This window comes from Neomonachus schauinslandi, chromosome 5 (assembly GCF_002201575.2).
Source record: "Neomonachus schauinslandi chromosome 5, ASM220157v2, whole genome shotgun sequence".
Lineage (NCBI taxonomy): Eukaryota > Metazoa > Chordata > Mammalia > Carnivora > Phocidae > Neomonachus > Neomonachus schauinslandi.
The window spans coordinates 95,303,744-95,317,197 of record NC_058407.1 but is presented as its reverse complement, the minus strand read 5'-3'; the positions used below and the strand labels follow the sequence as shown (position 1 = coordinate 95,317,197).

Genomic DNA, 13,454 nt, shown 5'->3' with positions numbered 1-13,454 from the left:
GCGCCTGGGTGGCTCAGATGGTTGAGCGTCTGCCTTTGGCTCAGGTCATGATCCCAGCGTCCTGGGATAGAGTCCCACATCGGGCTCCCTGCTCCTTGGGAGCCTGCTTCTCCCTCTGCCTCTCTCTGTCTCTCATGAAAAATGAATAAAATCTTTAAAAAAAAAAAAAAAGATCCTTCAGTAGCTTCCAGTCAACTACAGAAAATAAAACTTAAGCCCCCTACCGATCACACAAACACCCACACCCACTTCAACACTGGTTAACACCTTCATGCCTTCATTTATGGACTTTACATTTATGGACTTCTTTTATTCCCTCCCCTATGTTTCCCTATCCCTACTAAAGCTATTTGAATAGCTACTTTTTAATTTTTTTTTATTTTTATTTTTTTTTTGGTTGTCAAATGATCTTTTATTGAAACATTTTCCTTTGTAGTTAACTAGTGGGGCATTCCACCGCACCACCGTTGATGTCATCTATGATGTCATGAGGGTGGCGGCCATCAACATTGCAGCCCACAGACTGGCAGGCCCCAGGATTTCTTTAATGGTTCCAGAGAGTTCTCTGGCTAAAGATCGGTGTCGCATCTGTCGGGCAATATTGACAATCTCATCAAAAGTGATATTTCCACTATGCTTAATGTTTTTCTGCTTCTTTCTGTCTCTTGTGGTTCCTTGAGGGCTTTGATCATCAGGGCAGAGGCAGAAGGTACCACTTCTATCTGGGCCTGTCTGTTCTGAATGGTCAGTTTCACTGTAATCCTTAGACCCTTTCCAATCACCGGTTGCCATGGCGACGTCATCACCAACCTTTTTTGGAGACAGACCCAGCGGGCCGATCTTCGGGGCCAGGGCAGTCGTGGCACCGACTTCGCCACCGGTGCACCTCAGGTACACGACTTTGATCTCGTTGAGGTCGAACTTAGGTGGCGTGGCGGAGGCGGCTGGTGTCGATGAACCTGGATTCGGGATGACCGAAGAAAGTTGCACCTTTTCCTCCCCGAGCTGAAAGCCAAAAGCAGCTACTTTTTATTTCTATTTAGCCCAGGCATGAGCTCCATAAAGCCTTCCTTACGGGCAAACAATCTTCACACTGGTACTCTTATGTTAGGAATGACAATGAAACCCTGAACGTCCTGAAAGAGCTTGGTGACTGTACCATATTCTCCACAATTCTGGGGATATTAGATCCCTTTTTCCATCTTTGCTTTCTTTTAATCCATTCTCCAATAACCAGAGTAGTCAAAAAGATCATGTCACTCCCCTGCTTAAAGCCTTCCGATTACATCTTGTCACACTTAAAATAGCATCCAGACTCCTTTACTGTGGCCTGTAAATTCGGTGACCATACATCCCAGCTGACTCCTATTACCCTGGTGTAACTTAGAGTAGACTGCTTTCATTCATTATCAAAACCCCTCTAAAAATATCTTCTGGTTACTTTACCTAAAAGGTTTGCTTCTTCAACTTCATCTTTCATTACTCTTTGCTCACAGAAGTCTAGCCCCAATGGGCCTTCTGTTTCTCAAATATATCAAGTTCATTATCAATAGGTTCTTTGCACTTGTCCCCTTGTGTTTAGAATATTCTGCCTCAAAATTTTGTATGGCTCAGTCTATCTTGTGAGTTAGGTCTTAGTTAACAACCTCTGTAGAATATAAGCTCAAAAGCAAGTACCTTGGGGGCGCCTGGGTGGCTCAGTTGGTTAAGCGACTGCCTTCGGCTCAGGTCATGATCCTGGAGTCCCAGGATCGAGTCCCGCATCGGGCTCCCTGCTCGGCGGGGAGTCTGCTTCTCCCTCTGACCCTCCCCCTCTCATGCTCTCTCTCTCTCAAATAAATAAATCTTTTTTTTTTTTTTTTTTTTATTTTTTTTTTTTAAGATTTTATTTATTTATTTGACAGACAGAGACACAGCGAGAGAGGGAACACAAGCAGGGGGAGTGGGAGAGGAAGAAGTAGACTCCCCGCTGAGCAGGGAGCCCGATGCGGGGCTCGATCCCAGGACCCTGGGATCATGACCTGAGCCGAAGGCAGACACTTAATGACTGAGCCACCCAGGCGCCCCTCAAGTCAGTGTTTTACTTGGTAAACATGTCTGAGACCATGCATCCCTGGCTGCTAAGCACCATGGCGGACAGGGCTAGAAAGGTAACAGCTTTATTTTGAGCAGGGGGCAAAGACAAGGCAGCACTTTATAGCTACATTGTAACTAGATCCTGCATCTCAAATAAATAAATCTTTAAAAAAAAAAAAAAAAAGCAAGTACCTTGTCTGTCTCACTCCTGCCTCGAACACTGCTGGACATACAATTGATTAAGTGTTATCAGTCTGGCTGGTTCCTATCAGAAGACAGAAACTACACAATGGTTTAAACAGAGAAAGTGAAACAAAGAATGTCAAGCTGGGGTGCTGGCTGACTCAGTCAGAAGAGCTTGTGACTCTTGATCTTGGGGTTGTGAGTTTGAGCCCCACACTGGATGTAGAGATTACTTTAAAAAAAAAAAAAAGATCAAGCTATAATAAGAGTAAGTAAAAAATAATAGGAGGGGCACCTGGCTGACCCAGTCAGTGGAACAAGTGATTCTTGATCTTGGGGTTATGGTTTCGAGCCCTACATTGGGCATGGAGCCTACTTTAAAAAAATTGTGTTTAATTTTAAAAAAAAAAAAGGAAAATAAATAATAGATAGGAGAACTCAATATGGTATCCTAGAGCTGAGGGAGATTATCCAAGGAGAGACACACTTGGAAGAGAGGCCATCTCCCCAAAGCTGAGGCTCAGTTCTTTTCTTTTTTTTTAAGATTTTATTTATTTGAGAGGGAGAGATAGTGAGAGACAGTGCAAGCAGCAGAAGGAGAGGGAGAGGCAGGCTCCTCCTGAGCAGGGGGCCCAATGCAGGGCTTAATCCCAGGACCCCAAGATCATGACCCCCGCCGAAGGCAGATGCTTTACCGACTGAGCCACCCAGGTGCCCCTGAGGTTCAGATCTTATTGGAAAAGGCATAGTTGCAGTCTACTGGATAGCAGAGAAATTTGCTGGATTGCACAAGCCAGAGCTGGTGTGGCCTGAGGAGCAGGAGACAAGTGCAGGTGAGCCACAGCTGGTGGCCAGCTATGTGAGTGTACAGAGGCAGTCGGGGCACCAATATGGGGGGGAGAGGGGCACAGTACTTGGGGCCTTGTGGGAGGTGATTGCCATACATGGGCTGGGGCTGTGAGGTGACTGATGGAGCATGCATTCTGGGTGCATGACTGGGGCAGGGTGCCACCAGATGCTTTGTCATCTATGGTGTGGCCGTTGGAAACAGCAGGACACGCCCCCTTCTTCCTACAGTATCCTGACAGCACCATCTACTGAGAAAACTTCACTGTGCTTAACACTCTCAAGAAGAAATGATTTAGGGGTGCCTGGGTGGCTCAGATGGTTGGGCGTCTGCCTTCCGCTCGGGTCATGATCCTGGGGTCCTGGGATCGAGCCCCACATCGGGCTCCTGGCACAGCGGGAAGCCTGCTTCTGCCTCTCCCACTGCTCATGCTCTCTCTCTCTCTGTGTCGCAAATGAATAAATAAAATCTTAAAAAAAAAAAAAGAAGAAGAAGAAATGATTTAAGGGAATTCCATCCATTACCAAAAGGTACTGAAGGATGAATTTGGAGCCGAGAGGCAAAAAATCAGTAACTGGCACAATAAATGTTAGGTAGGTGGCTGGCTGGCTGAAGTGGTCCCGGGTTGGGAGAATTTACTCTTTCCACACCTCCCAAAGCCTACCTGTGCTTTCGATAAAATTCAAGTTGAACCGTACCACTTTTTTTTTTTTTTTTTTTGGAGCGTAAAGTGTTTGTTGCCGAACCTTTGGCCAAGGTTCCAACTGGATGGCTGCAGCTTAAGTTGGGCTAGTGGCGGCCGCCCAGGGCTGGGAAAGGGCGGAGGGGAGAGGTAGAAGGAGTGCCCCTGGGCCTGGAGCCTGGCGCTGCGAGATGCTGAGGACCAGGCCGCAGGTGGGGACCAGGCCGCAGGTGAGCCCCAGTCCTCCAGCTCTGGCTCTCCGTTCCGGGGCTTCCCTACGCCATCCTATCACCATGGAGAACTCCTTGAGTGTCGACTACCAGAGTGACCCCAACGAATCACCTCGTTATCAAATCTGTGTCCTGGATCCGGGCCCTATTTGTGGCGGCACAGCTGCGACCACGGTCGCGCCAAGCGCCCACCTTCCTCCTTCGTGTCGCCGCCCCGCTCCCTCCGTGACAGCTGCCCGCAGCGAGCACCGAGCACGCAGGTTTCCGGCCTGAGCCTCTCCAGCCCCAGGCGTGGCCCTACGGACGCCACCGCCCACTTCCTCCGCCCTTCCCCCCCGCCCTGCCCTGCGGCGCGGCTGGAGGCCCGCCTGGCGTCGCGGAAACCGCAGACCCGGCGGGAGGCGGGGCTTCGGCCGCGCGTTCACTGCGCAGGCGTGGACGGCCGCAAACCGCTCATCTGCCTTGCGTTTTGTTCAAGATCCTCAAGATGATTTCTGGTTCTAACCAGGTCATAACCCAGAACCGTAAACCTGGTTCTAGTCCAGGTCATAACCCAGCAAACCTTCCAATGCAGGTATTTCTCACCTGTCTTATTATGAAGTGAATTTAACTACCTTTCCTGGATTACTCTCGGCTTAGTGACTTAATTGATAAACCTGAATCATGTGAGTTACATGAGATATATTTCAGAAATTAAATCCAAATTTCATTTTTTTTTAATGAGGAAATTGAGACCAATGAATGAATTGGCAAAACTGGAGCTGGCATGGTACCTCTGTCTCTTTATACTCAAGAACTGGAATAAAGTAGCCAATAAGGTGTAAGGGTGCCAGTTTCTACATATATTTACCAAAATATTTTATTAAAAGGTGTTTAATCTTTTTTTTAAAAAAGATTTTATGTATTTATTAAGGAGAGGGAGAGAAAGCACAAACAGGGGGAGTGGCAGGCAGAGGGAGAAGCAGGCTTCCCGCCAAGCAGGGAGCCCGATGTTGGGGCTCGATCCCAGGACCCCGGGATCATGACCTGAGCTGAAGGCAGACGCTTAACCGACTGAGCCACCCAGGCGTCCCAAAGGTGTTTAATTTTTTTTTTAAGATTTTATTTATTTATTTGAGAAGAGAGAGCATGGGCGGGGAGAGAGGCAGAGGTAGAGGGAGAAGCAGGCTCCTGCTGGGGGGTGGGCCACGGCTGCTCCATCCCAGGACCCTGAGATCATGACCTGGGCTGAAGGCAGACCCCTGACTCACTTAGCCACTCAGGCACCCCAACAAGTATTTAATCTTTATCAATCTGAAGTGAGAAAGGGATCCTATACTTCTAAGTTTACATTGTATTATGACATTGAGCATTTTTTTGCATGTTAGGAGCCCTTTGCATTTCCTTATCTGTGAACCGTTTGTATGTATCAGAGGAAAACTATTTTGAAAAGAACATGTTTTGATGAAGAAACAAGACAAAATAAATAAAAGTAGAGTTTATAAGTAAAATAGTTACCATATGTGGCGCCTGGATAGCTCAGTTGTTAAGGGTCTGCCTTCGGCTTGGGTCATGATCCCAGAGTCCTGGGATCGAGCCCCGTCTGGCTCCCTGCTCTGCGGGAAGCCTGCTTCTCCCTCTCCCGCTCCCCCTGCTTGTGTTCCCTCTCTTGCTGTGTCTCTCTCTGTCAAATAAATAAATAAAGTTTAAAAAAAAAGAAAAGAAAGAAAAGAGTCAGATGCTTAACCCACTGAGCCGCCCAGGCACCCTGTATTCTATTACTTTAGATACCTCATACAAGTAGAATCATACAGTATTTGTCTTTTTGTGCCTGGCTTATGTCACTTAGCATAGTGTCCTCACAGTTCATCCATGATGTAGGATATGATAGAATTCCCTTCCTTTTTAAGGCTGAATAATATTCTCTCGGATATATATACCACATTCTGTTTATCTATTGATCCATTGATGGATATTTGGGTTACTTCCACTTATTGGCTTTTGTGAATAGTGCTGCTAATGAACGTGGGTATGCAAAAATCTCTTCAAGAACCTGTTTTCAATTCTTTTGGATATATATCATAACTGGGGTTGCTGGATCATACACTGTTGTATTTTAAAACTTTGGGGGCACCTCCATACTATTTTCCATAGTGGTTATACTATTTTACAAGCCCACAAACAAAATTAAAAACTTTTGTGCTTCAAAGCACATTATCAAGAAAGTGAAAAAACAACCTACAGAATGGGTTTTGCAAATCATAAATCTGGTAAGAGATTCCTATCTGGACTGTTAAAAGAACTTTTATAATGCAATAAAAGTGATAAAAAAATAAAACTCAAGTGAGCCAATTAAAACACAGGCAAAGACTTCAATAAACATTTCACTAAAGAAGGTATACAAATGGCCAATAAGCACATAAAAAGAAATTCAGCATCATTAATCCTTAGGGAAATACAAATAAAATATCTACCTATTGAATTATGTTGGATATCTGCCTAATAATCCATTAAAGATGTTTCAAATTTATTTAACTTTTTAAAAAGATTTATTTATTTGAGAGAGAGAGAATGTGCCTCTGAGGGTGGGATGGGATAGGGAGAGGCAGAGGGAGATGGAGAGGGAGAAAAGCAGACACTCTACTGAGTGAAGAGCCCAACCTGGGGTTATATCTCATGACCCTGAGATCATGAACTGAGCCAAAGTCAAGAGTCTGATTGAGCCACCCAGGTACCCCTCATTTTCGTTTTATTAAACAGTTTTTTAAGCCAGTTTCTTAAAACATAATTTATATATTATAAAGTTCACCCATTGAAAAGGTACAATTCGGGGCGCCAGGGTGGCTCAGTCGTTGAGCGTCTGCCTTCGGCTCAGGTCATGATCCCAGGGTCCTGGTATGGAGCACTGCATCAGGCTCCCTGCTTCGCGGGAGGCCTGCTTCTCCCTCTCCCAGTCCCCCTGCTTGTGTTCCTTCTCTCACCGTCTCTTTTTCTGTCAAATAAATAAATAAATAAAATCTTTAAAAAAAAAAAAAGGATACAATTCAGTGATTTTCACAGATTTGTTCAACCACTACTGAAATCACCTTAGAAAGAAACTTGTACCCCTTAGAAGTCAGTCCCCTTTCGTGTCCCCACCCTCTTTGATTTTCCTCCTCTTAGTTCTAGGCAACCACTTATCTACTTTCTTCTTCTCTATAGATTTGCCTATATTTAAAATTTCATATAAATTGAATCATATGTGATCTTTTGAGACTGTCTTCATACAAATTAGAATGTTTTCAAGGTTCATCCATATTATAGCATTTATTTAGTACTCGACTCCTTTTTTATGGCCAAATATTGCCTGGTGTGGACATACCACATTTTGTTTATCCGTTCACCTGTCTATGGCTATATGGGTTGTTGCCAATTTGGGATTATTGTGAATAATGCTGCTTATGAACATTTGTGAACAAATGTTTTTGTGTGAACGTATGTTTTCATTTTTCTTGGGTAATGTATCTAGGAGAGGACGTGCTGGGTCATATGGTAACTTCTTTTTTTTTTTAAGATTTTATTTATTTATTTGACAGAGAGAGACACAGTGAGAGAGGGAACACAAGCAGGGGGAGTGGGAGAGGGAGAAGCAGGCTTCCCGCAGAGTGGGGAGCCCGATGCAGGGCTTGATCCCAGGACCCTGGGATCATGACCTGAGCCGAAGGCAGATGCTTAATGACTGAGCCACCCAGGCACCCCATTGGACTCCTTTTATAAGAGCATTAATCTCATTCATGAGGGCTCTGCCCTCAAGACCTTATCATCTCCCAAAGACCCGACAACTAATACTGTCACATTCGGTGTTAGGATTTTAACATGTAAATTTAGGGGGACACAAACACTCACAGTATAGCAGTTAAGATGGTTTTAATTTGACTCAGTTTAAGTCATCTATTTTTTGTTGTTCATGCCTACTAGACTGGCAAAACTTTATATATCTGTAAACACCAACTGTGGGTGAGAATGCAAAAATGGAAACTGTCTTAACTGCTAGGAAGAGTATAAAACTGTACCACCACTTTAGATAGCAGTGGCTTTCTAGGTAAGTTGAATGTGCATAGCCCCAGTTCTTCATCCATCCCACCCTGCCCCCAATTCCATGCTGTCTGCCAAGTGGTTTTGTAGTTTTGTTATGGTCTGAGTGTTTGTGTCCCCCCACCCCAAATTCATATGTTGAACTCCTAACCCCCACAGTGATGGCATCAGGAGCTGTGGCCTTTGGGAAATGATTCAGTCATGAGGGTGGAGCTCTCCTGAATGGGATTAGTGCCCTTATAGAGGCTCCTCACCCCCAAAGCTTTCTTGCTCCTTCCCTTATGTGAGATTACAGCAAAAAGGTGGCAGTCCATGCACCAGGAAGCTGGCTCTCATCAGATACTGACGCTGCTGGTGGCTTGATCTTGGACCTCCCAGCCTCCAGAACGGTGAGAAATAAAGTCCTATTGTTTATAAGTCACCTAGTATGGTATTTTTGTTATAGCAACCCAAACAGACTAAGATAAGTTCCTTCTACTAACAGAGAGGGGTCTGCTTCCGTTTATTTGTTTGTTTGTTTATATTCTCTACACCCAACTTGGGGCCTGAGCTCGAGATCAAGAGTTGCAGGTACTTCCACTGAGCCAGCCAGGCACCCATTTTTTCTTTCTTTCTTTCTTTCTTTCTTTCTTTCTTTTCTTTCTTTCTTTCTTTCTCTTTCCTTCCTTCCTTCCTTCCTTTTATAAAAGATTTTTATTTATTTATTTGACAGAGATAGGCACAGTGAGAGAGGGAACACAAGCAGGGGGAGTGGGAGAGGGAGAAGCAGGCTTCCTGCCAAGCAGGGAGCCCGACGAGGGGCTCGATCCCAGGACCCTGGGATCATGACCTGAGCCAAAGGCAGACGCTTAACGACTGAGCCACCCAGGTGCCCCTATTTATTTATTTATTATTTTTTTATGCTTCCCTTTAGCTTTAGATTCAGCCATATGATATGACTTGGCCAATAAAATAAGGCAGAAGAAGTAGTGTGTCAGTTCTGAGCCCAGGCCTTAAGAGATCATGCCATTACCATTTGCCCTCTGGCATATCTGCCATTGCCAGGAAAGAACTTCCCTGGGTAACGGCTGGAACCTTAGACAGGCCTCCGAAATAAACAGGCAGAGATATCTTAGTCCAAACCTCAGAGAGAAGCCTCACTCAGCTCGATCTGTAGCTTGAGGCTAAGCCAAACCCAGCCTGGATCTACTGAGCCCTCCTAGCCTATTCACAGATACAGGAGTGATAATAAATAATTGTTATTTTAGGGGCGCCTGGGTGGCTCAGTCGTTAAGCGTCTGCCTTTGGCTCGGGTCATGATCCCAGGATCCTGGGATCGAGCCCCTCATAAGGCTCCCCGCTCCTCGGGAAGCCTGCTTCTCCCTCTCCCACTCCCCCTGTTTGTGTTCCCTCTCTCGCTGTCTCTCTCTGTCAAATAAATAAAATCTTTAATAATAATAATAATAATTGTTATTTTAAGCTACTGAAGTTGGGGGCTGTATGAGCAAAAGGTAACTGGTAAGATACAACTACTTAATGTCCCGATAATTCCATCCTTAGTCATATACCTAAAAGAAATTCTGCCCTAAATTTAGGCAAGGATAGATGTAGAGGTACAGTTAGAAGCTGCTGCAGTTATCCAGGTAAGAGGTGACTACGGCTTGGCACCAGTGGGGCTGGAAGAATGTGCAAACAGCCATGCGGCTTTAATGAGAGATGCACCTCAAGTCAAAAATCTGGAAACCCACAAGAAAAAGAATCAAAAAATATATGCCAGGCAAACTTTAATTAAAAGAGAGTTATTTAGGGGCACCAGGCTGGCTCAGTCCGTGGAGCATGGGACCCTTGATCTTGGGGTTGTGAGTTTAAGCCCCACGTTGGGTACAGAGATACTTAAAAATAAAATCTTAAAAAAAAAAAAAAAAGAGGGAGTTATTTAACCTATCTTGATAATCAAAATAGACCTTAAGACCAAAATCATAATGAAGATTAGAGGAAGATCACTTCATTAAGACAAAAGACCCAATTCACATGAACATATAAGTTTTAAATATGTATAAACCAAATAAAATGATATCAAAATATATAAAGCAGGGACACCTGGGTGGCTCACTCAGTTAAGCATCTGCTCAGGAGGCTCAGGTCATGATCCCAGGGTCCTGGGATCGAGCCCCACATCGGTCTCCTTGCTCAGCGGGGAGCCTGCTTCTCCCTCTCAATCTGCCTGCTGCTCCCCCTGCTTGTACTCTCTCTCTGACAAATAAACTCTTTAAAAAAAAATACATACATATATATATATATATATATATAAAGCAAAACTGATAAAATTAGCAAATCAACCGTAACAGTTGGAGAATTCAACATGTCAATTTCTTTTTTTTTTTTTTTAAGGTTTTGGAACTTCTTCTTTTTTTTTTTTTTTAAAGATTTTATTTATTTGACAGACAGAAACACAGCGAGAGAGGGAACACAAGCAGGGGGAGAGGGAGAGGGAGAAGCAGGCTTCCCGCTGAGCAAGGAGCCTGACGTGGGGCTCGATCCCAGGACCCTGGGATCATGACCTGAGCCGAAGGCAGATGCTTAACGACTGAGCCACCCAGGCACCCATCAACATGTCAATTTCAATTAACCATAGGTTAAGCAGATAAAAAACCTGCATACTCAAATTCTTTACCATGGACTCTCCTTCTCTGTATATGAAAGAAATTAACATTTTGTTTGTCATATATATATATATTTTAAAGATTTTATTTATTTATTTGACAAAGAGAGACAGAGCGAGAGAGGGAACACAAGAAGGGGGAGTGGGAGAGGGAGAAGCAGGCTTCCTACCGAGCAGTGAGCCCGATGCTGGGCTCAATCCCAGGACCCTGGGATCATGACCTGAGCTGAAGGCAGACACCTAGCCGACTGAGCCACCCCAGCGCCCCTGTTTGTCATATTTTTAAATATATATATATTTTAAAATTATTAATCAAATTTAACAATCTTTTCCTTTATAAACTTTGTGTATTAATTCCTTCTTTAAAAAAGACTTTTTCATCCCAGTATTGTATTAAATATAAAAATATTTATCAATGTTTCCTCTAGTAATTTTATAGCTTTCATTTATGTTCAAATCTTTGATTTCTATGGGTTTATTTGTGGGTATGCTGTGAAATAAGGATTCATCTTTGTGTTTTTTTCCTCAATACCTAGCCAATATCATTTATTCAACAATCCACCTTTTCTTCTTTGATTTGAAATACCAAATTTACTGTATATTAAATTTTCATATGTACTTGGGGCTATTTTGGGCCATCTTTGTCCCATTGATCTATTTTTTCTGCAGCACCAAATTGCTTACATATTTCAAAAATATCTGCTGGGCTACTCCCTTCTCATTTTCCATTTTTGGAATTTTCCAGATTAATTTTTTCAACTTCCAAAAAGAAACCCATCCTTCTAGTATTTTAATTGGGATAACATTGAATATAAATTCATTTGAGGGGCACTAACATTTTTACAATATTAAGTTTTCCTACCTGTATATTCCTCAGAAGAGTTTTGGGTTTTGTTTTGTTTTTTAAGATTTTATTTATCTGAGAAAGAGAGTGCAAACAAGGGGAGGGGCAGAGGGGGAGAGAGAGAATCTGAAGCAGAAGCTACACAGAGCAAGGAGCAGGGAGCCCAACTTGGGGCTTGATCCCAGGACCCTGAGATGATGACCTGAGCCTAAATCGAGTCAGATGCTTAACCAACTGAGCCACCCAGGCAGCCCCCTCAGAAGAGTTTTATAGTTTTATTCATAGAACTTTTCAAATAAAATACTTAGCAGATATTTCATATCATTTTTTATTGGTGCTTCTTGCAAATGGCATCTTTAGTATTGAAAAATAGGTTTAATAGAACCTGGAAATTAAAACACTGGAATAAATTCAGTCACTGCAAGAGTATCTCAGCAATGTTTTATGTAAGGAACTCTTTAAAATACTATTTTAGGGGCCCCTGGGTGGCTCAGTCGTTAAGTGTCTGCCTTCAGCTCAGGTCATGATCCCAGCGTCCTGGGATCGAGCCCCGCATCAGGCTCCCTGCTCCGCGGGAAGCCTGCTACTCCTTCTCCCACTCCCCCTGCTTGTGTTCTCTCTCTCACTATGTCTCTCTCTGTCAAATAAATAAAAATCTTTAAAAATAAATAAAATAAAATTCTATTTTAAGCTACCCTACGACCCAGCAATTGCACTACTGGGTATTTACCCCAAAGATACAAATGTAGTGATCTGAAGGGGCACCTGCACCCCAATGTTTATAGCAGCAATGTCCACAATAGCCAAACTATGGAAAGAGCCTAGATGTCCATCAACAGATGAATGCATAAAGAAGATGTGATACACACACACACACACACACACACACACACACACACACACACACTGGAATATTATGCAGCCATCAAAAAGTGAAATCTTGCCATTTGCAACGACATGGATGGAACTAGAGGGTATTAGCTAGGCAAAATAAGTCAATCAGAGAAAGACAATTATCATATGATCTCACTGATATAAGGAATTTGAGAAACAAGACAGAGGATCATAGGGGAAGGGAGGGAAAAATGAAACAAGACAAAGCCAAAAGGGAGACAAACTATGAGAGACTCTTAATCTCAGGAAACAAACTGAGGGTTGCTGGAGTGGAGGGGGGTGGGAGGGATGGGGTGGCTGGGTGATGGACATTGGGGAGGGTATGAGCGCTGTGAATTGTGTAAGACTGATGAATCACAGACCTGTACCCCTGAGACAAATAGTACATTATATGTTAACAAACAAAAATAAATAAATAAATAAAATACTATTTTAGGGGCGCCTGGGTAGCTCAGCTAGTTAAGCTTCTGCCTTCAGCTCAGGTCATGACCTTGGTCCTGGGATCGAGCCCCACATTGGACTCTCTGCTTAGTGGGGAGTCTGCTCCCTCTGCCTCTCCCTCTGTGCTCTCATTCTCTCTCTCTCAAAAAATAAATTAAAAACATTAAAAAAAAAAACCTAAAATACTATTTTAGGAGTGCCTGGGTGACACAGTAACTTGAGCATCAGAATCTTGCTTTACGCCCGGGTCCTGAGATTGGGGTCATGAGATCAAGTCCTGAGATGGACTCCACGCTCAGCACAGAGTCTGCTTGAGATTTTCTTTCCCTCTTACTCTGCCCCTTCCACTCGTGCTCCTCTCTATCTCTCTCTCAAAAATCAATCAATCATTCAATCTTTATTTAAAAAGTACTATTTTAGGGGCACCTGGGTGGCTCAGTCATTAAGCGTCTGCCTTCGGCTCAGGTCATGATCTCAGTGTCCTGGGATCGAGCCCCGCGTAAAGCTCCCTGCTTGGCAGGAAGCCTGCTTCTCCCTCTCATACACCCCCTGCTTGTGTTCCC

General features: G+C 43.8%; 1 non-coding gene and 1 pseudogene across 1 annotated transcript; both read right to left on the bottom strand.

Moving 5' to 3' along the window:
- Nucleotides 1-436: 436 nt before the first annotated feature.
- On the bottom strand, nt 437-1,480 carry LOC110580763 (annotated as a pseudogene).
- Nucleotides 1,481-2,093: 613 nt separating this feature from the next.
- LOC123324997 lies at nt 2,094-2,224 on the bottom strand. Its single transcript, XR_006540166.1, has one exon. It is a non-coding gene; the product is annotated as a small nucleolar RNA SNORA63 (small nucleolar RNA).
- Nucleotides 2,225-13,454: the final 11,230 nt, after the last annotated feature.